We start from the raw sequence: 26,402 nt of genomic DNA, 5'->3' as shown, positions 1-26,402 counted from the left end.
AGTTAGTTGGCTAGGTTAAGACACACCCAGACAAATCTAGAGTCTTCCCTGTTATCCAGTGGTGAGTGTTTGACATTAACATTTGCTAGTCATACCTATTTTTACCAACCGGTTAGGTCACTCCTGTTTCCCACTCTTTACATTCCATTGGCACAGATTGTTTTATGTTATGAGTCATTTGATACTTTTCAGAGATATTTATGTGTGTGTGGGGAGGTAATTTTACTATTTAAAAGATAGCCTATTTTCTGTCTCTTTTTCTTAGAACAATAATTGAATTAAAACTACCATTACTTTTGAAAAAGACACATAAATCTCTTGTCATTTGGTTCCACTCAACAATTCCGGTGACTACTTAGACCAAAAACTCCATTTCCCTATATGTGTTGTTTTTTTCTTATTAGAAAATGAGCTCCTAGAGAGCAAAATTGACTGCTTTTATTTATCTATCCCCAGCATCCAGAGTAGTGCTTAACACATGGTATGCCCTTTGCGGGTACTATGGAGAATGTGTGGACAGGTCCAAGGAGGGAACACTTTTCCCTAGTGAGGAAGGTGCCTAAACCCTAGACCAGTCCTATAATTGTGTAGAATTGTTTAGACCCTTAAAGGGGGACTCACTAGAGAAGAGTTGCTTTCTGTACTTGGGGTGGGGGTGAAGGTAGATAGGGTTCAAGACCAGAGTAGCATTTTAATTCTGGACATCTATCTTGTGGAAATATGGGTAGCAAGGAAAGTTGTTTTGATCATTACTTGTGGGCTACATGTTTTTTGTCTGATTAAGTAAAGCTTATATATATTTATATATTTAACATTGTGTCCTATATTTAACATTTTGTTAGCTCAAGTGTTTGCATGGAAGATGAAGTTCCTTTTCTTTTTGTTGTGGAAATCTAAACATGAACCTAGACATGAATCAAATCCTAATGTCCTTGGTGAAAATCTTGGATAAGGCCTTGAGCCAAAAAAAAATCTTTTTTAAAAGGCAAATTCAATAGAAAAGTGCTTACTCTGGAATCAGAGTTCCCAGGTTTGAAGTCTGGTTGTGGTATTTGTTGCCTGTCTGACCTTGGGTAAGTCAAAGTCACTTCACCTATGTGGTCCTCATTTTCTATATCTACTGGCAATTTCTCCTTTTTCTGTCGTGAACAGCTAAGAAGAAAGCTTAGCCATGGTACATGGATATTACCTTTGGGGCATATGGTGGTCTCCACAGAAGCAGCCTGTGGGCAAAAGGTACCTGCTGGACAAGGAAAGCAGGTACTCATCCCAGGCATTGGACTGAAGGTGCCAGGCTCACAGGGAAGCTCCATACTGGTCCCTGGCAGACAATAGAAACCACGAGGACATCTGTATCCCTGGATCTCATCTGATGGTGAGGGGTTGACACTACCTTCTAGACAGATGTATCTGAGAAAACAAAGCATAAAAGCCAGATGATTCTCAGAATCACAAAGGCAATGTCCTGGGCTGCAGAACTACTTTAGAACAAATCTTGTTGCCAGGACTGGGCTGGGTATCAGGTTCCTATGGTCACAACCTTTTGCCAAGAGCTAGATGGAGGCTGACATGGCACTTGAGAACTTCAAAAATATGCCAAAATTTCTCCTGGGTCCTCAGCTGGTAACATTAAAAATGCCCCCCAGCCCCTGGCACAGGAAACTAAATAACAGGGACAAGAGGGCTTAGGAAGGCAGCCTTACCACAAGGTCAGAGTGCCCTTATCCTGACTACTCCAATGGAACTAACTGCTCTCCTCTCCATACTGGCATCCATGGCCAGGCTTATGATCATAGTCCAAGGAGATCATGACCATATAATACAGGTGAGGCTGGCAGCTCCCTGGAGGGAGAATCTCCAGCCTCTGTTGAAGTTACAGGCTTGGCCTCTTTTCTCTACCTGCCAGGTGAGATGAGAGCACATGACTTTCTTTGGTAACTGTCATCTCCTGCCAATGCATGGATTAAGCTAAGGTTTCATAGGATGGGGACAGGAAGTATAGAGGGTTTGGAGGTAGCACTAAGTCAGGTGGGTCAGCTATTCCCAAACAGCACAAATCTACTGTGGTGTCAATCTGCTACTGTTATACTGCTGTTATTACATCCAAAAAAGTGGCCGTCCCATAGATATTGTAGAATTGTTGAAATTTAGAGCTGGGGGTAATCTTCAAGGTTGTTGAGCTGTAGAATCTTGGGAATTTTGAGCTGGAAGAGATTTTCATGATCATCTTGTCCAACCCCCTCATTTTATGCTTGAGGAATCTAAGGCCAAACTGGGGAAGTGACTTGCTCAAAGTGAGTGGCAGAGCTGGTGTCTTGATTCAGGTGTTCTGGTTCTAAATCTAGTTCTCCTTCAACTAGACCACACTGATAAGCCTTTCCTTTTATAGATCAGGACACCAAGGCCCAAGTTCCCTCTGAGCTTGAGGTTTCTAGAACTCTGCTGGGGGTAGAATCATACTCTTCTGTGATCCAAAGAATAAGAAGCCCATATAATGGCCTGGGCTGCCCCTAGGGACCTTAGGTCTAACGTATGGCCATTTATGTCTAGAAGGACAAGTTGAGAACTGTAAGGGAGCCAGAGTTATGGGGTAGGGAGTGACAGTCTCCTTACCCAGGGCTGCAGAGGGCTGCCTGGGAGAGACTGGCCAGCCCAGCCTCACTGCAGTACTTCCCTCTAGGGCAAGGCTGGCACTGTTCTTCAGTTTCTAGGCCTGGGGAAGAGGAATAAGATCCAGGAGGACAGGGCACAGGTGAATGGGTTCCACTGGGGCAGAAGAAGCCAGGGGGACAGACATCATTTCTTGAATATCCTGGAGTTTCCACCTAGGCAGGAAAAGGAAAAAGGAAAGGGAATTGATCATTTTTGTAGTTCTAAGATAAAAGTGCCTAGGCTTGTGGATTCAGCAGGGGTGGTGCTTTTTTGCCTGTAATTTACCTGGTGATAATCTGCATGGTGCTCACCTGAAATGTGAATATTATTTGGGTTCTGTCCCAGGGTTCTCAGCAGAGGTGAGAACCCCATGTAGGAAAAAGATCCACTGAAGCAATCTCCCTATGAAGAAGCCTTTGCTTTCTTTTCATTCTCCTCTGGCCTACTTTTCCTATTCCCCCCAGAACTCTCAGAGAAGTGGGCAGCCTCACCTCAATCAGGGGAAACTGAGTTCCAGAAAGGAGAGGGACTTAAAATTAGCTAACAAATGAGCAGCAAAACTGGGCTTGCACCTTTTGACTACCCTTTTGACCCCCTCTTTAAATGTAATCGCCTGGAAGAGTTTCTGGCCTAGCTTGTGGGCTTGAACTAATGTGCATGGGTGCTTTAGGTCAACCACTCATCCCAGGGTAGGAGCCAAGACACATACCTTGTGATTGATGGGGGTAGGAGACATGGCTCCCCCTGTGCAATAGTGGCCCGAGTGGCAAAGGCCAGATGGTTGAGACAGTCCCTCTGACAAGCAATACATCCCTAGAACAAGTAGACTTAAGTAGGATCAGGGAGCAAGTGAAAGCCCCCACATCCCTTTCCTGTTCAGACACTACTTGATCTCCATTTGAGTGCTTGAAACCCCATGTTCTTGCTGAGTGTTTGGTCCACATAGAGGCTACTCTCGGGTTCTGAATCAGGGACCATCAAAAAACATAACCATCTATGAAATGAAGATGTTGAAATAATTATAAATAATAGCTTGCATTTGCATAATTCTTTAATTTGCAAAGACCTTTACATATGTTATCTCATTTAATCCTCACAGCAGCTCTGTATGGTAGAAGTATTATTATCCCCATCTTACAGATGGAGAAACTGCGGTTTTAAAAAGGTCATATGACTTGCTCAAGGTCACATAACTAGTTTCTTATGGTTGTAAGATCTGCCCTTTTATCACTGTTTTTGAAATGAAATATTAGAAGAGGGAGCAGGAGGTATAAAGTGTGCCAGTCATCCAGGGAGCCAGCAAGTCTCGCTAGTTAGCCAAATGGAAGTAGGCGGTGGGCAGGGACTTGTTCCAGTTTCACAGACTTAAGCATATTTTCTTTCTATTCTCATGTCTCCAGGGGTTTAGGAGACATTGTAAAGTTGGCAATGTTTATTTCTTATCCTTCATATTTTCCTATGAAGAGAGTAGACAACTTAGGGATTCTCCTACATTGATCTGATTTTTTTCTGCTCTCCTTCCCTCCCCCATCCTTATACCCTATCCCTGAACTTGGAGTTCACTTCTTGCCCAGATTCCACTTACCTGCTGGGCACGTCTCACAGTCCACTTCACTGGTGGCCCCTGTCCTGGGTCCAAAGGTACCCTGAGGGCATGGGTGCTGTGTAGGTGATTGAGTGCCAGGTGGGCAGAAGTGGCCCTGGGGGACACATTTCAGGACCATGGACACTGACATCTAGGAAATCCACAAGGGCAGCTGGGTCAGAATTGAAACTATTTGACTCCTAAAATGCAGGAGTCAGGTACTGAAATTCAATCCCACGAAAACAGTTAAACTGAGAGTGGTGAACAATAATATTCTGGGCATAGGGGTAGAGGTGGGGTGAACAAAGACAGGAAGAGTTTAACAGGTGTTTTATTCCAGAAGTACCACCACTGAAATGACAGGTAAAAAGGATTCTCAGTTCTAACATCAGAAAAACCTAGAATCATATCCCAGCTTTGTCATCAACTCTTGGGAAATAACAATATTGATATAATGTTTTAAGGAAAAGCTCTTTACATAAAATATGTCATTTCATGCTCATGACAACCCTGTAAGGTAGGTGTTATTATTATACCTATTTTACAGATAAAGAAACTGAGATTGAGAGATGTTAAGTCACTTGTTCAGTCACACAATCAGTAAATGTCTGAATCAGGATTTAAACTTGGGCCTTTCTGTCTCCAAGTTCAGCACTCTATGCACTATTCTACCTAGCTGCCACCTACTTTAATCCCTCCATTTTATAGATGAGGAAATTGAGGTCCAGGAAGGGTAAGGAACTTTCCCAGAGTCACATAGAGAGTAAACATCAGATGTGGGATTTGAGCCCAGGATTTCTAACTCCAGAATCGATGCTTTTTCCACTGCAGTTGGGGTTTAGATCTTTAGGGTAGGCATTATGTCCCCTCCCTGATGGCTGTACTTTTTTTTCCCTTCAGACTTATAGTACAATCCTTAGAGAAAGAAAGATCTTACAGAATGCCTTCCCTTCCCAAGATTAGTACATAGCCTTCTTACAAGTTGGTAACTGGTGGGAGCCAAGGATGGTTGAGGTTTGGCCACCTGGACATTAATAGGCCACTAAGTATGACTACTGGGGCAGTTTGATGGTACAGTGGATAGAGTGTTGGGCCTGGAGTTCAAATCTGGCCTTAGACACTTACTAGCTGTGTGACCCTGGCCAAGTCATTCAACCCTGTTTGCTTCAGTGTCCTCATCTGTAACATAATCTGGAGAAGGAAATAAACCACTTCAATATCTTTGCCAAGAAAATCCCAAATGAGGTCACAAAGAGTCAGACACAACTGAAATGAAACAACAACAACAAATAGAGCAGTCTTTTCTTGCCCCTACTGAGAGGATTTGACAACAGTAGAATAGTTTTTAGAGACCAAAGCAGAGAGAGATGGAACAATGGATTTTGTTCTACTTGAGAAATGGCAAGCTCACAGCACGTGAAAGCTGATTCGTTGACTTGGAATATTCAGGCCATAGTGTGAGGACTGCTTGGGTAGGTTTTACTCTTGAGCTTAGTTTACCTGTGACCCCAGGGGTCTGTAGCTGGAGGCTAGGCCAGGATTTTCCAATCTTCCTTAGGCTGTGAAATGCTTATAGTTTGACAGTGACATAGCAAGGGAACAGTCCCACCTCTTTCTCCTCCATCACTCTCTACAAAGCTCTTCCCAAGTTTGGCCAGCTCTCCATTGAATTTGTGCATATCAGGTAACCCATGACATTTTGACACACCAATTGACACCTTCATCAGGTGCTTACATTTTTTATTTGAAAGAGGGACACATGCATGTTCAAAATGAGAGTTTCTGCCTTATTCTAGAAAAGGAAAAGTCCCAAAGACTCTGGTCACCTGAATTGCAAAACTTCCCTTCTGGACAAGGTTGGCATTCCTCAGGGTTGCTTGCTCCTGGTGTTTTACTAAAGGTCCCACTGGGGCAGGGATATTGTGTGGAGGACTGTGTGCCTGGTGGACAGTAGTAGCCAACTGGACAGTCCACTGGCCCAAAGAGATCCTCAGATTCTGACGACTGAACTCTGGAGGGACAGAACCTGTAAACACAAAAGATGTCAGGTGTAGAGGTGCTGGATGAGTTACATGGAAGGAAAACTGACCATCCCCAGGTATTCTGACAAGAGCTGTCACAAAAGGGCTATTCCAGGGGGCTCAGTCATGGGAACTGGAAGCAGTATTGTCAAGAAGAAGCAAGGTGGGGTAGTAGAAAGAGCATTAGACTTGCAGTCAGAAGACTTTGGTTTCAATTTCACTTCAGATACTTAGCTGTGTGATCCTAGGCCAACCAGTTACTTCAGGTCTCAGTTTCCTTATCTGTAAAATGAGGAGGTTGGACTCAATATAAGTACCTTCTAGCTTTAAAGTCTATGATCTTATGAACTCTTCTCTCCTCCTATGCAATTTGAGACTCAAAAGATACTCATATGAAAGGCTTGACAAGGGAGATGGCACCCTAGGTGGAACCCTAAGACTCAGGCTCTCATATCAAATGTTGCCCTTTCTTGTGTAATCTTTAACTTTCAAGACCTATAATCTGTATATTTATTGTAGAGCAATGGGGAAGTATATGGGGGGGTGGGAGCTTTGAAGCTGAACAGAAGTAAAAGACTTCCTTAGGGGAATGTATATTATAAAGAGAAGAGGGCTAGACACGTGGTGAAGGTAAGAGATGACTGGTGGACAACCAGAATGCTTCATTTGTACCCACTCAATGTGAGGAGAAAATGAGAAAGGCCTTCAGGATGCTAGGTAGAACTCTTGTGGAAAACTTATGAAAGGTCACAAACAAGAGGTGCCCAGGATGGGCAAATGCCTGTGATCTCTTTATTTTGGGAGAGAACATTCAAATTGGAAAGCAACTTTGGCCCCAGTCTTGGCTTTGTTATTTCCTGAGGGGTCCTAGAAACAAGTGACTTACCAAGTCTCAGTTTCTCATCTGCAGTGTGGAGATGATACCTGATTGTCATGGAGTTAGCAAGAAGATCAAATATGAGAAAATGTATGAAATTGGAAAAAGCTGTGTACATTGTAAAGTGCCAAACCAAGGAGAATTATCATTATTACATGGTCAGCCTTCTGCTTTTTTTGAAAATGGTGATTGCAAAAATGTTTCCGGGCTCATGCAAATGTTAGTACTACTTACCTGAGGAGAAGGCTAGAGAAAAAGGTCAGGAGAAGGAGGTTAAAGTTCAGAGGGAGAGATGAGGTTTGGAAAGGCCTAGGATGGACAGCTTCTTACTTTCCAGCCGGACACATCTTGCATTGACTCTGTCCAGTCTCATTTTGATACTGTCCAGAGGGGCAGAGCTGAGGCTCTGGGCTGCCAGCAGGGCAATAATGGCCAAGAGGACAGAGATAACCTAGGAAATAAAAGACAGAAGGTGATCTTCCTGCTGTGGGACGTGAGAACAGGGGTCACTGTAAAGGCCTTTGTCCTAATTGTCTTTTTCCTACTCATTTGAAAGGCCTATACTCTTCTTAAGTAAGTGGGTGTACTAAACCTAGAAAGGGGCAGACCTCTATGGTCTAGTGGAAAGAGCACAGATTTGTAAATGGAGAAGCTGCAAATTCTGATTCTGCTATTTACTGGCTATATTACCTTTTCTGAGTTTGATTTTCTTCATCTGTAATGGGAGTGGTAGGGGGTAGTAGTTTCAGGGGTGGGGAACCTGTGGCCTCTAGGCCACATGAGGCCCTCTAGGTCCTCAAGTGAGGCCCTTTGACTGAATCCAAACTTCACAGAATAAATCCCCTTAATAAAAGAATTTTTTCTGTGAAGTTTGAATTCAGTCAAAGGGTTCTACTTCTGATCCAACTATTCTGGAGAGCAATTTGGAACTATGCCCAAAGGGCTACAAAAATGTGCATACCCTTTGACTCAGCAATATCACTTCTGGGACTCTATCCCAAAGAGATCATGGAAATGGGAAAGAGTCCCACATGTACAAAAATATTTATAGCAGCTCTCTTTGTGGTGGCCAAGAACTGGAAATCAAGGGGATGCCCATCAATTGGGGAATGGCTGAATAAATTGTGGTATATGAATGTAATGGGATACTTTCGTGCTGTAAGAAATAATGAACAGGAAGACTTCAGAGAGGCCTGGAAAGACTTATATGAACTGATGATGAGTGAAAGGAGCAGAACCAGGAGAACTTTGTACACAGCAACAACCACAGTGTGTGAGGAATTTTTCTGGTAGACTTAGAACTTCATTGAAATGCAAGGACTTAAAAATTCCCAATGGACTCTTGAGGCAAAGTGCCTTGCACATCCAGAGAAAGAATTATGAAATTCAATTGCAGAATGAAGCAGACCATTTTCTTTTATATTACGTTTTGTTTTATGATTTCTCCTATTCGTTTTAATTCTTCTATGCAACATGACTAAGATGAAAATGTATTTAATAGGAATGTATGTATAGAACCTATATAAAATTGTATGCCATCTCAGGGAGGAAGTGGAGAGGGAAGGGGGATTGAGGAAAAGGGAGGGGAAAGAAATCTAAGATATATGGAAGTGATTGTAGAAGACTGAAAACAAATAAAATAATTTAATTAGGAAAAAAAGGGTCACACTTGAGGACCTAGGATTTGTTCTGTGAAGTCTGGATTCAGTCAAAGGCCCTCACTTGAGAACCGGAGGGTCACATGTGCCTCCAAGCTGCAGGTTCTCTGCCCTTCCCCCCACCCCCTGGACTCACTAGATGTTTTCTAAGGTCCCTCTAGTTCTGTCTTTCCCATGAATTTTTCCCTGATATCTATGTCATGAACCTGGTTCATATGGCTTGAGAAGAGTTCAACCTTTTCATGGATGGTAATCACTCATTCAGTAAGCATTTATTAAATACCTACTATGTGCCAGGAACTGTGCTATGCGCTAGGGATGCAAAGAAAGACAAAAGACAATCTCTATCCTTGAGAAGCTCACAATCCAGTGGAGGATTGGATAGTGAGCAAGCAACTATCTATAAACAAGCTATATACAAGGCAAATCAAAAACAATCAACAGAGGAGAGGCACCTGAATGAAGAGCAAGAAAGAAAAGCTTCCTATGGAAGGTGGGATTTTACCTGGGACTTGAAGGAAGTCAGAGACTCAAGGAGGTAGAGATAAGGAGGGAGAGTTATTCTAAGCATGGAGTCAATGAAAATTCAGGACATTCACAAGTTATAATCATCTTAGGATGGGGAAGGAAAGGGGCTGATACTGAAGGCCACATAGATAGTGGCCACACAAAACTCTTTCCTTCAGACGTGGAGAAGATGCTGGAGTCTCACCTGGGCTGTGCCCAGAAATTGAGGTGGTGGGGCAGAACCAACCTCCCTCACACACTGCCTCTGGGAAGCTCAGGCCTTGCTGGGAGCAGAACCAGCCAGCTGGGCATGGTTGGCAGTCCTTCATTGATGAAGACCCTGGGAAGGGCAGGAAAGAGCCTGCAGCACCACAAGATGAGAATGAAACAGAAATCAGTCATACGGAGGTAAGACAAAGGGGGATAGAATCTCCACAGACAGGGCCAAGGAGCACCTCTGCTGGCCAGCTACTACAAAGGCCTCTCCCACCAACTCTCATCAACAGTCCTTCTCCCTGCTGATGTCTCACCATTTTCCTTTCCCTTTATTCCCCTCTGAGGAGTCTTAGCTTTAGTTAAGAAAATCTTATCTCCACATGCAGCTTACTCAGTACTCCCCCTGGGCATTGATAGAGTTTTTCTCTCCCCCCAACCACTTTGTCTCTTCATTATTCCATATCTGTCCCCTCCTTCAAACTCTTGCCTGAGGTTTCATAAAGCTCTCCCTGGCTAATTTTGCTAGGCTCTGGTCACTCCCATTATTCTGTCCCTTTAGTCCTCATTCATTTACACCTGTGGCTTGTAGAATAGGGACCCCCAGTTCATTTTCTTAAGAAAGAAAATGCTCAGATGGAGATATGATCCATCAGACTGGGAGCTTCCTAAGGGAAGAGACCAAGTGCTGTCCATTAGATTGGAGGTCCTCAGGGACAGGGACCATGGGTTCTTCTCTTCTATAAGACAAGGAACTCACTAAAGGGCAAAGAATTCCTCTTCCTCCATATCTCTCCACAGTCCTAGTACAGAGCTCTATAGACCATGGATATTAAATGTTTGAGAAACAATTTTTGGACTCACCTGGGGGACAAGGAATAGGTTCTGGGCTGCCCTGGGGACAGGTATAGCCAGAAGGGCAGAGATTTCCTGTGATTCCATCAATGGGGTTGGGAAGAGAGGCTCCTCTGGTACAATGGAATCCTGCATTGCAGAGCCCAGAAGGTTGGGTCAGTCCAGGCACAGGACAGTACATGCCTATAGGGCAAGTTGAGAGGAAGAGCTTGAGTTGTAAGAACAAAATCCCTGTCTTTTTAGATTAAGGATTCTCTAAATCCAAACCCTACCTCTCTACCCTATTGGTAATCTTGCCACTTAGGATTCAAACAATGATTATTTTTTTGGTTGTTTCAGTCATGTCCAACTCTTCCTGATCCCGTTTGGGATTTTTTTTTTTTGGCAAAGGTTCTGGAATGATTTGTCATTTCCTTCTCCAGCTCATTTTACATTTGAGGAAACCGAGGCAAACAGCATTAAGTAACTTACTCAGGGTCACACAGCTTGTAAGTGTCTGAGGCCAGATTTGAACTCAGGAAGAGGAGTCTTCTTGACTCCAGGTCCAGTACTCTATCTACTGCACCACCTAGCTACCCATCTTATTCTATTTAGGCTGTTGATAATAATTTTTAACATAGCCTTAGTTTTTTCTTTCTCATGTTTGGATCAGATAGATATGTGCTTTCTTCTCCCTGACTCCCATGTGTCTTTTCTCTCATGAAATCAAATACCATTGCACCACCTAGCTGCCCTAATTATTTATTTAGTGTCTAACATATCATCAGAAATCCCAGACAAGCTGCTCATTTTCCTCCTGGTTTGCTCTCCATCATGCTCCACCTACACACCAGTAGTTCTGCCTCTCTTAGGAGTATTCTACCCTGAGGCAGACTAGATAACTGCTGAGCTTTTGCACTGGAAGTCACAGTCATGTTGCTCACTTCCCTCCCAGGCTGCTCTCTGACTTGCTCTATTGTTTCATTGGCTGGCTACTCTCAAGTGGGTACTCTTTCACCTTCTATCTTGCCTTTATGTGTTATCTTCCTCCCATTAGAATGAAAGCTTCTTAAGAGTAAAAATAGTCTTGTTTCTTATTTTTGTAATCCTAGTGCTTAACCCAGTACCTGGCACATAAAAAATGCTTAATCCATCCATCCATCCATCCATTCATCCTTCCATCCATCCATCTGTCCGTCCGTCTGTCTGTCCATCTGTCTGTCTATCATCTATCTATCTAATCTGTCTGGTGTTTATATACCTCCCAACCCAAAGTGTGATACAGAAAGACCTCTAGACTTGGAGGCAGGAGAGATCTCATTTTGATTCTGGCCTCTTCCATACTATTCATGTGAGCAGAGAGGTAGTGTGGCTTAACAGAAAGAGTACTAACTGTTTCCCAAACACAATACTCCATCTCCCATCAACATGTCTTTGCATTGGCTGTTCCCCCATGCCTGGAAAGCTCTGCTCTCTCACTTCTGCCTCTTTGCTTCCCTGGTTTTCATAAGGACTCACCTTAAATCCCACCTTCTACAAGAGGCCTTTCCACATCCTTCTCAACTGTAGTGCCTTCTCCTGTAAGATTATTTTACACCAACGCTCTGTATATCTTGTATGTATCTAGTTACTCACGATGGGGTCTTCCCTGTTAGATGGGAGCTCCTTAAGGACAGGATCTGTTTTTGCTTCTCTTTGTATCCCCAGTTTTTATAGCTCTGTATCCCTCCAGTACTTGCCACATAGTAAGCACTCTAATAAATGCTTGTTGAGTGACTTGGAGTTAGGGAGATCTGACTCCTGAGTTCAAATGTCGCTGTTAATACTAGTGATACTATTGATACTGATTTGATGGGGAAGTTACTTAATTTCACTTGATAGCTTCCTCATCTGTGATATGGGGATAATAATACTCATAGAACCTCCTTCACAGGGTTGTTATGAGGCTTTCATGAGACAATATACAGTGTGTCCCAAAAAAATCTTAGTGAAAAATTAAGATCTTTAAAGCTTTAATAAACCTAAAACTGCATCGACATTTCGGGACACCCTGTATACTAATAGCTTTTTAAAGCTGAAATCATTATGTGAGTGTCAGTCATTAATATTATCATGGGCAATTAACTCAACCTGCCTAAACTTCTGTTTCCTCATCTGTAAAATGGGGACATGTGCAGAATATGCACAGAACACACATACCCTCTCTCTATGAACCATTATTATTGTTATCATTATTATTTTATTATACTAGGGGGGGACTCTGCTTTAATTGAGCAGGATGATATTATCCTCTACCTATAGGTTTAATAAAGACAAAATGAGACTGAGGGTTTTCTCTCTCCCTCTTACCTGGATCACAAGGCATGCAGTCAGATAGTTGGCCACTGCCTTTCTGAGGATTATAGGTCCCTCTGGGGCAAGGGAATTGGGAGGCTGAGGCTGTGGCAGGAGGACAATAGTGACCAGCAGGACACTCATTCCCAACCAAGGAGGAAGAATTTTCTGGGCAGAAGAAACTACATAGGGGAGAGAAGAGAGAATGTTCTTTCAAACTCATTGCTAGCTTGAGGGATGCCCATGGACAGCTGGAGTGTCGTATGGAGTCTAATGCCACCATATGATGTGGTATGGTGATGAGATGTTTGAGTGAGGCCTTAATGACAGTCTTTGGGGTTTATTGATCAGCTGGGGAGCAGTTGTTCTCTATTTCCAAGGAGGAAAGGATAAACTTACATTTCAGTGAGAAGAGAGAGCATATTGAGGTTGTGAAGAGCTCTGTCAACCACCATGGGGACTATGTGATATCGTGGTACACTGCCAGGGGAACTTGTGACATTTCCTTCTTTGAAACTTTTTATGGAAAGAGAAAATCACTTCCCCCACCCCCAGGATAGTATAGATGGATGGTGGACCTGAGGACTTCAGGGGCCATTTCTCTGGATGGATTGTAAAAAAAGGGGCTGACTTTTGGGAATTTTGGTAGTGAATGTGGTGCCAAATTGAATTACTCTTTTTTTAAAAGGGGAATGGGCACAAATAAGGTAGCATTCTTTTACAGTATTATTTTTCTCTCCTCCCTTGACATGATGTGCTGGAGATATCTAATTGACCCAAAGATTCCTCCCAAAAGTATAGCTGCAGCAGCAAAAGCCTGGCAGAGACCAAGCATCTTCCTGATTGACAGAGAGTGAGCCAGGGTGAATTACTGTTTGGGGATTGAAGATGAATTAGAATGGACTGGAGAAGAGCGAAGCGGGTGAGAAAGAAATGTCATTGTGCTAGATGAAAAGAGCATGTGAAAGTGTGAGTCCCACACCTAGGGAATCATGGGGCACGCTGTTTCTGAATAACTTCAACCAGAGAACAGCTTAGCAAATTTAATTCTAGATATAATTTTAAAAACATATATTCTCACCATTATCTTAAATCCTATTCTTTGATATTTATGTATAGGCATACTTCATTCTATTGTGCTTTATTTTGTTGTGCCTCACAGATATTGTAGGGTTTTTTTCTTTACAAATTAAAAGTTTGTGGCAACCTTACATGGAGCAAATCTGTCAGTGCTATTTTTCAAACAGTAAATGCTCACATTGAATTGTTTTGTTACATTTAGATAATTCTTGTAATATTTCAGACTTTTTCATTATTGTTATATCTGTTGCGGTGATCTGTGGACAATGATCTATAATGTTTCTATTGTCACTGTTTTGGGGCTGTGAACCCCTACCACATAAGACGATGAACTTAATTGATTAATGTCGTGTGTGTTCTGATTGTTCCAACTACTGGCTCTTTCCCCAATCTTTCTCCCTCTCCTTGGGCTTCCCTGTTCCCTAAGACACAATATTAAAATTAGGCCAATCAATAACCCTACAATGGCCTCTAAGGGTTTCAGTGAAATGGAGAATAGTCGATGAATGTGGTAAACGTCATTGTCTTATTTTAAGAAATTGTCATGGTCACCTTGATCAGTCAGCAGCGGTTAACATTGAACCAACACCCTCCACCAGCGGAAGATTACAGCTCACTGAAGTGTCAGTGAATAATTAGCATTTTAGAACAATAAATTTTACAGTAAAAATATCAATATTTTATAGTAATAAAGTATTTTAAAATTAAGTTATGCACATTTTTAAAAGATATAACACTATTGCACACTTAATGAACTACAGTATAGTGTAAACTTTAACTTTGATATGCATTGGGAAACTCAAAAATCAGTGTGACTCACTTTACTGTGATATTTGCTATATTTTGAGGCGTGCCTATATTTCATTCTTTCCTCTTGTAAATAAACAAATAGAAAACCAGAGAAGAAAACTACTTCTGTGTTCTTGAGTCTGAGACAGTAGGGGTAAGAAGGTAAATAGGCAGGGAGATTAGGAGCCCGGTGCACAGTTGGAGGAGGAGAAATGCAGTCTGGAGACAGATATCAGTTGGGGACGATAGGGGGCAGTAGCTGTCACATCAGTGCTTACCCCTGGGGACATGGCTTACAGCTGCTCTGGGCTGTGAGAGGGTTGTAGGATCCTGCCAAGCAGACCTGAGGAGCTACACTGGCCCCAGGGCAGAAATGTCCTGTAAGGGAATCAAGCAACAAGGATATGAGAAATCAACATGAGGCTCCAGTCCTTACATCCCTCCAAAGACCCCAGGCTGGTGCTAAGGTGCGAGGTTTCACCAGAGGGCAGTCAGCCCTTCAAACCTGATTTCCTTCATTTCCAGATGGGGAAGGAGGGAGAAGCAATGATTGAAGTTTGTTGAAACTCAGGAGAGGGACCTTGCCTGGCCTGTGCTGGGGCAGGTGTCTCACCCAGCCTGGGTTCTTAGTCAAGCATTTGGAGAACTGGACCCCCAAAGTGGAGAGCAGTTACCTGTGGGGCAGGGGCCACCCCTCTGGTCCCTGAGGGGGCTGTTGGGGATGATTGCACCCCCTAGGCAGAAGAAACCTTCGCTGCATGGACCAGATGGGGTTGTGAGGCCTGTGGTGTTGCAGTAATGTCCAGGGGGACAAGAGGAGCAGTCGGCCTGCAGGGAACACCACCAGCAGCATATGTATGGATACTCACCTCTCCATGACCCACACTAATCAAAGGAAAAGCAGAACAGAGCATCCCAAACAGCTGATAACCACAGTCATCTACATTTGTTTTAGAAAAGCATTTTATACGATGTTATCTCCTAATCATGTTTTTCTTCAGAAAATATTTGTAATTCACTCTCCCCAACTTAGTGTCTGATTAAAAAGAATTTAGGCAGCTAGGTAGCCTAATTTAATCAGGAAGATATAAGTTCAAATCCTTCTTTAGATACTTACTAGTTATGTGGTCCTGGGCAAGTCACTTAAATCTTCTTAACCTTATTTTCCTCATCTATAAAATGGGATAATAATAGCACTTCCCTCGCTAGGTTGCTGTGAGGATCAAAGGAGATAACATGTTGAACACTATATAAAGGCTAGCTATTATTACTATAATGGGTTGTTGTTCAGTTGTTTCAGTCATATCTGACTCTTAGTGGCCCCTCTTGTGTTTTCTTAGCACAGATATTGGTTTGTCATTTCCTTTTCCAGTTCATTTTACAGATGGGGAGACTGAGTCAAACTGGGTTAAGTGACTTGCCCAGGGTCACACAGCTAGTAAGTGTCTGAGGCAGGATTTGAAGTCAGGTCTTCCTGACTCCAGGCCCAGCCCTCTACCTACTATGCCATCTGGCTGCCTTCCTATACTGGGTAGTGTGACATTAAAAAATTGCTTCTACGGAGCTGCAAATTTTCACCCAGATAATTAAGAGTTGATGGTGTTAAGTCCATGGTAGGGTGGTTTATCCTAGAACCCTGAGGTTCTAGCAGTTGTTATTGCTCTCTGGCAAGCTAACCTGCTACTCATCTTCCAGTCCCCTGAGCCCAGAGGGAGTGCTTTGCCGACATGGAGTTCTTTACACATTGGTGGCTCTGGCAGGAATTTCCTCCATCCCCTGAATATTCCCCACTTTTCAGGTGGGGAAATGAGAAGATTTTTTTCCCCAGTGTCATCTGGAGCATAAATAGGAATTAAGTCCTTTGTGCTTCCAGCTCTGCCCCTTAGCACGATGGTGGTTAAACTAGTTCATTTTTGCCAAAGAGATTGAAATGTCATTACCAACCAACTAACCAAGTCTTGTTCTCCTCATGGCTTTCACCTGGTTTGGGCAACAACACATGAAGAAGCCCTATTACCTCTTAATTCTCTGAGATCCTCTCAACTTCTCCTACCTGCTGTCTCGCTTCTCTTCATGGTTTTTCCTCTAGCTATGCATACTCAGTTCTACATCTGTAATTCCATGATTATCTAGTTCAGTCCCATTGTTTTACAGAAAGGGAAACTGAGACCCAAGCATGGCATGTGACTTGAATAAGATGTCATAGTCATTAAGAAGAAGAGATGGATTTCATCCTATCCTGGTTCTAGGTCCAGGGCTCTTGCCACTACCCTTTGCAGATTCCTCAGGACCCCACAGGGTTGGATAACTCACACTTGACCAATCCTCTGTAGGAATGTTCAGCTAAAGATGTGAACTCTTAGGGTTCAATTGTTTGTCCATGTTTAGAACAGAGACCTCGTAACCCACCTGGCCCCCTCCCCTCTTCCTTTCTCAGGTGAATGCTCTTCCTACCTCTGAGCTTAGCTTGATTCGCTGGCTGAAGGTACCCAGAGGACAAGGCTGGGGTGAAGCAGAACCTCTGGGACAGTAGTGCCCTTGAGGGCAAGGACCAGCCTCACCTGAAATGGAGAAACAAGGTTAGCCTGACAGCTGGTAAGAGCCTGGGTCACTTCAGCTCCTGTTCCCTTCCTTCCCCTACTGAATACTAAAGAAAATCAGACTCCTGGATATGGGATGGAATTGTGTTACAGTGGAAAGAACAGCAGAGTCAGAATCTGGGGGCTGTTGTTAACTAGTGTGGCATTGGGCGAAAACGTAACTTCAGTCTCCTTGTCTGTTAAACGAGGGATTTGAGTGAGATGACTTCTAAAGTCTCTTCCTCGAACTTTCTCAGTACCCCTTCATAATTTATTAATTGGTTAACTGAATAAATAAACAGCTTATAACAACACCTAGCATTTATAGAGTAAGATTTACAAAGCATTTTACAAATTTTGTTATATTTGAGTCTCACAATGTGCCATTGTGAGGTAGGTGTCATTATTCTACCTATTTTACAGATGTAGAAATTGAGTCCAGGAGAACTAAAGTCAGAAAGCTAATACAGCATCTGAGGTAGGATTTGAATTCAGACCTTCCTATCTGCAGGTTTAAAGCACTACCCACTATGCCACCTGGAAGCCAAATGAGGAAACTTCTTAAAGATGGAACTGTTCAGTTGGAGGGGACATAGTGGTGATAGATTCTCCTTTGCTGAAAAGGGGAGAGATTTTTGGTGACCTGGAGGTGAGTTATGAGTTTAGTACTAAAGCCAAGAGTAATAATTAAATGATCTCTTAATTATATTTTATTTTATTTTCTGTTCTGAATTCTCTCTCCCCCCCTGCTACATTGAGAAGTCAAGAAAATCAAAATCTGTTATAAATAAACGTCTCTCTATATTGTATATGACGATGCAAGTGTATCGTCAAGCAGAACGAATTCCTCACAAACTAAATGATTTCTTATGGCTCTCTTTCAGTCTTTGGTTATATTGTGATTAACCGGTCATTTGAAAGCCTTCCCCAGGGGGCTGCCCTCAGGATTATAATTTCTTCTGAACATAATCACCTTGTGGGATAGTCAGTGCCAGGGGGTTGCTTCACCCACCTTCCCTTCCACCTTCCACCAGAGTCCCTTCCATGGGCCAGGCTCCAGGAGAACATGAATCAATGAACAGCGCAAGGATGTAACCCATATTCTATTCTGTTCTCTCCTCCCTTCCTTAACCCTCCCCCATGCTGATTGGGACAGTAGAACCATAGGGCAGAGATCAGGAAGAAAGAACTGTCCATTTAGACTGGGCCCACTCTGTGGTAAGGGCAGGGAGTTAGTGAGTATGATGAATTGAGGGTATGAGGTAAGCTTACTAAATCCCAGAAAGCCTGGTTAAAATCAGTGACAGAAACTGGAACAGAATCTAGGAGGGGTTCTTTCTCACATTCTCTTGAGGACCTGTCTTATGCTTTACTTTCAAGCTTGTGTGGGGAGGGGGAGTTTGGTGGGAAGAGGAATCATGACAAAAAAACCCCTAAACAACAGAAACAAAAACTTTCCCCAGCCCGAAGGGAAGGACTCTCCCCCAGGAAGGTTCTGGCTTATCAGGGGATCCACCCAGTGGATAGTCTGGGAACACTGAGGGATGCTTTGATCAGAACAAGTTCCCTGGCTCTCTGTGCTGTAGTTAATAGGGTGAGGAGAGTGGCCTTTTCTCAACCTGGAAGCTAAGGTGACTGTGAACTAGAAGAAAGGCCATGGTACCGTCTGTGCCAGGTTCTGGGTTTGGCCACCTTGATCCTCCCGGGCAGAAATAGCCTGCCCAGCACTCTCCACTCACATCTGTGGCATTGGCCTTCAGGCAAAACCTGCCCTTATCGCAGACTCGGCATTCCTTCAGGCTGCTTAACCCAGGAGTGGGACCATAGGTGCCTGCAGGGCATGGCTGCCAGTCTACTCCAGTCCCTGCAGGGCAATAGAAACCTGTAGAGGGGCAGGTATAAGAAAAGGGGATAGAGGAGAAGGAGAAGGAAGTGAAGCCAAGATGCCCAGCTCAGTTCAGACTTTCTCTGACCCAGGCTTGGATCCAGGCCCTTGGTCCTCTGGCTTTGACTCATTACAGCAGAATTCCTACCCTCATTCATGGGTCATCTTACTGGGGAAAGGTGGTACTACATAGGGAGTATTAGGGATGCCTGAGTTCTAGCTTTCTGTCTTCCCATCTTCTTTTATGCTTGGACAAATCATGATACTCTTCTCCCTAATGTCTCCAGTAAAATGGAGGCAATGATACCTATTCCTCAAAAAGGTTGTGAGGTTAAAAGAATATCTAATATGATAATAGGATCATAGACTGAGAGCTGGAAGGGACCTGAGGGGCCATGGAGTCTAGATCTCTGATATATAAATGAGAAAACTGAGACTCCAAGGAGTTTAAGTGACTTGTGCAAGGTCACACAACTAGCAAGTTTAAAAAGTGGCATTTGAACTCAGGTCTTCCTGGCAGATATAAAAACACTGCTAATGAGACTTCCATAAAACACAGGGGTTGTTTAGTATTATTATTTCATCAGTCAGAGCTACTGAAATTGTCTCTCAGGAATATTGTTCTCCCAAGCTCTTTTCCTTGAGTGCTCCCTAAAGCCTGGGGGCCATGTCCAGTCATCCCAATCTATATCTTGCCACTGGACCCAGATGACCCTGGAGGAGAAAGTGAGGCTGATGACCTTGCACAGCCCTGTCTCTCTTAAATGCAATTCACTTGCAAGTCATGACATCACCTTCCTGATGGTTTGGTCCTCTGAGAATGAAGGATAAACAACCACCCCTGAGACAGAGCATCATCAGGGGGAACCAAAAAAACAAAAAAGATATGCTATGGATGGTTACAGCTTCACCCTCCCCCTGCCACTCATCCTCTGCCAGGTAGAGGCCAGGACACATACCTCTTGGGCAAAGCTGTGGCTTCTGCCCTGGGACACAGTATTGGCCACTGGGACAGATGTGACATTTGGCTGAATTTTTAGAAGGCATGTAGGAGCCGAGGGGGCAAGAGGTAGGGTACTTCATTTCCTGGGAACAGAAGTATCCAGTGTAGCAAGGCCCTCCATATGTGAGATAGACCAGGATAGCGTCTTCAGTGCAGTGAAACCTGGAACAGTATGAATGAAATTAAAAAGAACTTTGGCTGAGACTAGCTCTATAGGCTGCTTACTTTAACTTTGAGGGGAACCCAGGGCAAGAAAAAAGGAATGACTTACACCTGGGGCTTGGAGGCCTGATCATCTCAATTCAGCTGGTGGATGTTTCGGGTGGGAGGGGAACCCTTTAGATGAGACTTAGGGCTTTGGACAATCTACTCCAAAGTGGCCTGCTGATTCCCTTCTGCCTTATCTCATCTTCCTGATCCCTTGCATAGGTATCTAGAGTAGGGGAATGGAGTCAGTTTTGAGAAAAGAAATGCTAACCTGAAATGATTGACACTCTAACCTTCCTGGGAAATGATGACTGCTTTATTGCTACACACAAATCCTTTGAAAATTAGGTGCGGACACATTAAGCTCCTCAATATCACTTGCCTAAACATGGTTCTTGGAGGCTCTCTCAGGAATGCATCATAGAGAACTAAGATAGCACTTTCTTTCATCTTGTTCTTAGGCCTTTGGTTAGTGTTCATTCCTTCTCTGATCCTAGGACTGAGGAGTAAAGAAGCTACTTACTTCAGGTTACAAGGTCTGGTGAAAGCAAGCGGGCTGCTGCTGTTACAGGAAGGGCCCCCAAGGCAGGTGTGGCATCCATCTAAGTTCCTGTTCCCTTCCTTGGACCATGTACCTGGTGGGCATGGGGCTGGCCTGGGAGTTCCTGCAGAAATCAGTGAGGCAAAGAAGAAAGATCCAGACAACTTCCAGCAATCTCTTTAGAGAAAGAGTCATTTATGGAATGGAAGTTTTGTCTTAGATCAGGGAGGAGTTCTTAACTTTTTTTTGTTATCCCATATCCCATATATGCTAGTAAAGTGTCTGAACCCTTTTTCAGAATAATATCTTTAAATAATTGAAAAGATTAAATTTTGGTTAGAAGTTAGCAAAAACAAAGATGTGACTCCTCCTGCCCCACATCATGGATGCCCTGAAATTTATCTGTAGTTGAGCTCTATAGACCCTGGGTTATGAAACCCTATCTTGGCTATTTTTTCCTTTCATAGCTTCTCTTTTCTTTTTTCTTTTCCCCTTTGCATTTTCCTTCTCTATGTATACTGAGTGTGGGCAGAATTCTTTTTTGAATGTTGTGGGAGAAGGGAAGTCCATGTCCTACAAAAACTGAGTGCCTGGGTCAGGATACAAAATAGATACATTTGGAAAAGGGTTAGAAATAGTTTAGCAAATAGGGACAAAGTATAAACCATGGAATGAGGGTAGAGGGAGGAGGTGAGAAGAATTAGGTCAAATCAGTCAAGAAAAGCTTCCTGGAGATCAGTTTTGAGTATTTTTTTTGGAGGAGGGGATAGGACTGGCAGAAAACAAGAAGGTAGGGCATCCCCGGTGGCTCCAGTGAATGGTCTATCTGAAGACCAAACATGCACAACTGTGCTTAATTCAATGGGTACTTAACAAAAGCTTTTGGACCATAAGATAATATTTGAAAGAAAGGCTGAGGGTCCATTGAGGTCCCACCTTTGCCCAGTGACTAGGTGCTACCAAGGAATTGCCTATCTTCTTCATCAGAAACCTCCTTCCATTTGGTCTTGAGAAGGTTGTGGTACCTGTGAGACAGTAGTGTCCTGGGGGGCAGAGAATGCCCAGCACCCCATCTGTAGGATTCTTCACAGAGGCACCTTCCTTGCACCAGTGACCTTCAGAGCAGTCACCTAGGAAAGAGGACATCCTCAACTTTTGTATCTTGTTTCTTTCCCTCCTTTTTTACTATATTACACACCAATGGAGACTGTAACCAGCTCTACCCACCATTCTCCATCTGAAAATTCAGGCCTGCCTGCTCTTCTCTATTCTACCATGGAGGAATCATAATGTTCCTTCATTCACTTCTAGGTAAACATGATTCATCAATAGAAAGAACACCAGGAATAAAGTTGAAAGGCTTGGATTCAAATCCCACCTCTAACACTATGTGTTTCATCTTGGACAAATCATAATCTCTCTAGGCTTCAGTCTCCTCTGTAAAATGAGGGCATTGGACTAGAAGACCTTTGAGATTCCTTCCAGCTTTCAATCTATGACTGTATGAGGCATTGGGCCCTTCCCGGGATCTCTAAAGGGGAGAGAGAAGTCTCTAATTCTAGCAATGTGTTTCCCTCTAAAGAATCTCCATGCTCTGGAAAGATCTATATGAACTGGTGCAAAGTGAAATGTGAAGAACCAGAAGATTATTGTGCATATTTAGCAGCAATGTCGTAAAGATGATTCAACTGTGAAAGACTTGGCTACTCTGATCCATGCAATGATCCAAGATGATTCCAAAGATGAAAAAAATGCTATCTACTTCCAGAGAGAGAGAACTGATGAACTCTGAGTGGAAACTGAAGTGTCATTTTCTCACTTTCTTTAATTTTTTTCTGCATATGGCTAATATGGAAATATGTTGCCTGATTTCACATGTATAACTGATATATTGCTTGCCTTCTCAGTGAGTAGTAGAGAGAAGGAGAGAATTTGGAACTCAATTGAAAAAGAAAATAATGTTTAAAAAATAAATAATTTTTAAAAAATAACAAAGAATTCCCATGCTTAAAGCCAATGAGTCCAGCCTTTCTTGGTAAGAAGGAGGAGGAGGAGAAAAGGGCTGAGGCTTTAAGGCTTGGCACCTATAGAAACTAATGGTTGTTAGTATTGGTACTGGTTAGTACTAGTACTGGTTTTTGTCTTATGGACCAAGACCTGACTTCTTTCTTCACAGAGGAGCCACAGCACTTCAATCAAAACTTTATGTTGTGGGTAGTTGAAGACCAGTTTTTTTGTTTGCAGAGAAGTCTTCAGTACCTGCCTGTATGAGCCTGTGGGACATGCAGGAAATGAGTGAGTCTTTTAAAAATGTCATTGTTTCCCTTTCCCTGGAGGAGAAGCTATTTTGAAAGATTAAGGTGTATCTGGGACACTTGTGTTTTGGAAGAAGAGAGAGATGGATGGGAAAGGGGAGAAAAATGGAGAATGCTCTAAAGACTGCTGGCTGCTACAACCTCTGACGAGTAAGGGCCTCTGTTGCTATTAGTTCTGCCACCACAGTATCCACCTATCAACCCTCCAGGGAAGAGTATGGCCGGAACAAATTAATGATTGTGATGTTTTTTCTCCAGGAAATCTGATAAAGGATAGGAGGTATGATATGGTAAAGGCCAGTAATGTGCTCTGTCTCTCCTTTCCCCCTTCTCCTGCTTCTCCTAGCCTTAGAAGGCAGATATTAAATGTAAAAATTTCCAGCTTTTTAAAGTTACATGTGTAATTTCTGTTTCAATTAGTACTGAGGCTGGCTTGCTTTGGGTAAAGATTTGATCAGCTAAAACTGTTTCTGATCTGTGTGCCTCCTTGTTGTAAGGGGGAAACCAGAGAAAAGAGTACATACAGTAATGGCAAAGCAGACGGGGAAAAGTAAAAAGGGTAGAAAGTAGTTACTCTGTTTAAATTATTGGTGAGAAAAAGAAATCTTTCTGGTTGGAACTCAGGAGCTAAATGAAACAGACTCTTATTGATTTCCTATTTTTACAAACCTCCCAAAGTGGGGCAAGCATGATAGGTCTTCTCTCCTGGGAGCTAAAAACAACAGTTGGTTGTCTGGTACAGGGACTGGGCACTGTTGTCATTATGTTGCCTTCTCCATGGTTTTCTTCCTTGCATGCAGAGAAAAATCCCTCTGTGAGGGTAGAGCTGAGGTTGCAGACTAGAGAATAGGTTATTTCCGGTGGGAAGAGGAGAGTGGCTGGTCAGGGCTCTTGTTTTTAGGAGGGGGCCAGAGAAGAGAGTGAGCCTCCTTCCCTTTCTGCAGTAGTCTAGCAGAGGTATTTTTCCATTTCTATGAAATAATCCTTCCACATACCCATTATATTCCTTTTGGAGCACCAAATAAGGCAGCAATAACTTGTGAACTGCTTCCTCCAACTTGATCTTGGGAAGTTAGAAAGATCTCAGAATTGCATAAAATCGTGGATAGAAGTGGAAGAGACATAATAGGACAGAATCAAAACAGACATTAGGAATGTTTAGTGCCCTCCTCCCAACTTGTGTTACAGGTTGAGAAGTTGGAGCTTCAAGATCAGGAAATATGTACAAGAGGTCATATGACCAGTAGCTAACCCAGCCATTAAATAGGTCTTGGGAGATCTCAGTGGCCACGACTGGTGAAAACAGGAATGAATCTCCTAGAGAAGTTGTGGAGCCTTTTTGGAGATGTTTAGGGGTGAACAAGTACAGTCCTGCCTAGAGGCAGGTGGAGGGATTAGGTAACCTCTGGAAGAGTTTTCAGCCCAAAGACCCTATTATGAGATATTGTAGACCTTTGTAGTTCAGTCTTCAATTTCTTAAAGATTTCCATCTAAAGACTCAGAGATTATAAAGCGTAGATTTAGAGTTGAGGGTGTTTAGGGGTGTTTATTCTGCCGATGAGGAAACTGAGTCCCAGATAGGCCTCCTGTGATTTGCCCTGGAAGTGACAGAGGTGGCATCTAGGTGCCAGAGCTGACATTAAGTTCTACTTTCTTTCCACTACACCAGGCTGCCTCCCTTTTATCACTCCCTTTGCCCTTCTACCCCTTCCCACTACCTTCTCTACTCTTCTTATGTGCTGGTTGTTTTTGTACCTGTTGGAGCTGACAACCCAGCTAGGGCACAGTATTTCCCAGGTGGGCACAATTGACACTCAGCTATATCCTTCAGTCCCTGCTGGGGTCCATAGGTGCCTACTGGGCAGCTGTTCTGTCTGCCCCAGGTTGTGCCCAGGGGACAATAAAATCCCTGAGAACATGGATGTAGGTGAAAGTCTTTGACTGGTCCAGTTCTGGAGTCACAGTAATAGCCTACAGGGAGGGGAGGGAAAGATAAATGAGGAAGGCTCCAGTCAGTAGCCTCTTCATCTATAGAGAAATCAATGATAATAATAATCCCAGTAATTTATTCCATCACAAAAAATGTCTTTTATCCATTTGTGTAACAGTCCACAGAACATTAAAGATACAAGAATTACAGACTAACAATTTATCCCAAGACTCTATCTATCCCAAGGACTTTATCAAAATGGTGGGAATGATCACATTATCAGTGATGCCATAGTTTTTAAAATAGTGTTTTACAGTTTACAAAGTAATCTGTCACGTGTTATCTCGTTTGACACTCACAACACCTCTGTGAAATAGGCAGGGCATTACCACCCCCATTTTACAGATGGAAGAACTGGGGCCCAGGGGAAATTAAATGGCTTTTCTCAAGGTCTTAGAACTAGTAAATGTCTCCAGGGCTTGGACTACAGTTCAGATTTTGTAACTCTTACTCTAGTCTTCTCTCTGCTGCATCCTGGGTTGTAAAGATAAGGAATCATCAGATTTCAAGGAGATAATGAGCCCAACAGCACCTCCAAAGTGCCTTTCTCACATCTGTTTAATGAGCTAGCCAGGATGCCTTTTCAGTAGAGAGATAAGGCCAGACCACTGCTTTGGAGAGGAATCAGCATTTGGGGATGAACTTCTTTGCTGTCCAACATAAATCTGCACCTATGTATTGGCAGTGGGCAATGACCACTAGGGTTTTGACCCAGATGCTCACTCCTGCTTCTGCACAGCTGGCCAGTTTCTGCACAGCTGGCTGGGGTTGAGGGTGTTTGGTAGACATTTGATCTCATTATTCATTCCTTGGTCTCTTGACCATTTACTGGGGCCATTTTCTCTTCTGAAATCATGCATGGTAGTGGTATGCCAAGTAACAACAAAACAGACAAAATTGGTGCTCCTAAAAGAGCTCCCAGTTCATCTGACATGATTACATATGTTGGTTCTTCATTCTCCACATCTCACCTGCTGGGCACTGCCCACTTGGGGCCTTGAGACCAGCGTCCTTGCAGTAAAAGCCTGGTGGGCATGTGTGGCAATTAGAAAGTGCCACCTGCCCATGGGTGCTAGAAAATGTCCCAGGTGGACAAGGGGTGGGCCTGTGAGATCCAGCAGCTGAAAGCCAAAACATGAGACGTTTAGCACAGTTTCAATTTTTGAAGAAGTCAGTGAGATTGTTAAGGGTTTAAGGTCAAGGGATCAGCAGGAATGTACTTGGACCTCAACCTTAAATGTGAGTGAGTCTGGGTAGGTCCATGGACCTTAGCTGACTCAGGCAGTCCAATATCCTCTTAGTAGAACGCACTAGAGGACAGCTACTTATTTC

General features: G+C 43.2%; 1 long non-coding RNA gene across 1 annotated transcript; it reads right to left on the bottom strand.

The window, feature by feature from the left end:
- Positions 1-9,509: 9,509 nt before the first annotated feature.
- On the bottom strand, positions 9,510-12,857 carry LOC140509063 (uncharacterized). Its single transcript, XR_011968556.1, has 3 exons — positions 12,697-12,857; positions 10,378-10,551; positions 9,510-9,661 (listed from the first exon to the last, which is right to left on the bottom strand). It is a non-coding gene; the product is annotated as an uncharacterized lncRNA (long non-coding RNA).
- Between the last annotated feature and the right edge of the window lie 13,545 nt (positions 12,858-26,402).

This window comes from Notamacropus eugenii, chromosome 5, assembly GCF_028372415.1.
Source record: "Notamacropus eugenii isolate mMacEug1 chromosome 5, mMacEug1.pri_v2, whole genome shotgun sequence".
In the NCBI taxonomy this organism is placed as follows: Eukaryota; Metazoa; Chordata; class Mammalia; order Diprotodontia; family Macropodidae; genus Notamacropus; species Notamacropus eugenii.
Note: the sequence above shows the minus strand (reverse complement) of the source record. Positions and strands in the feature narration are given on the sequence as shown.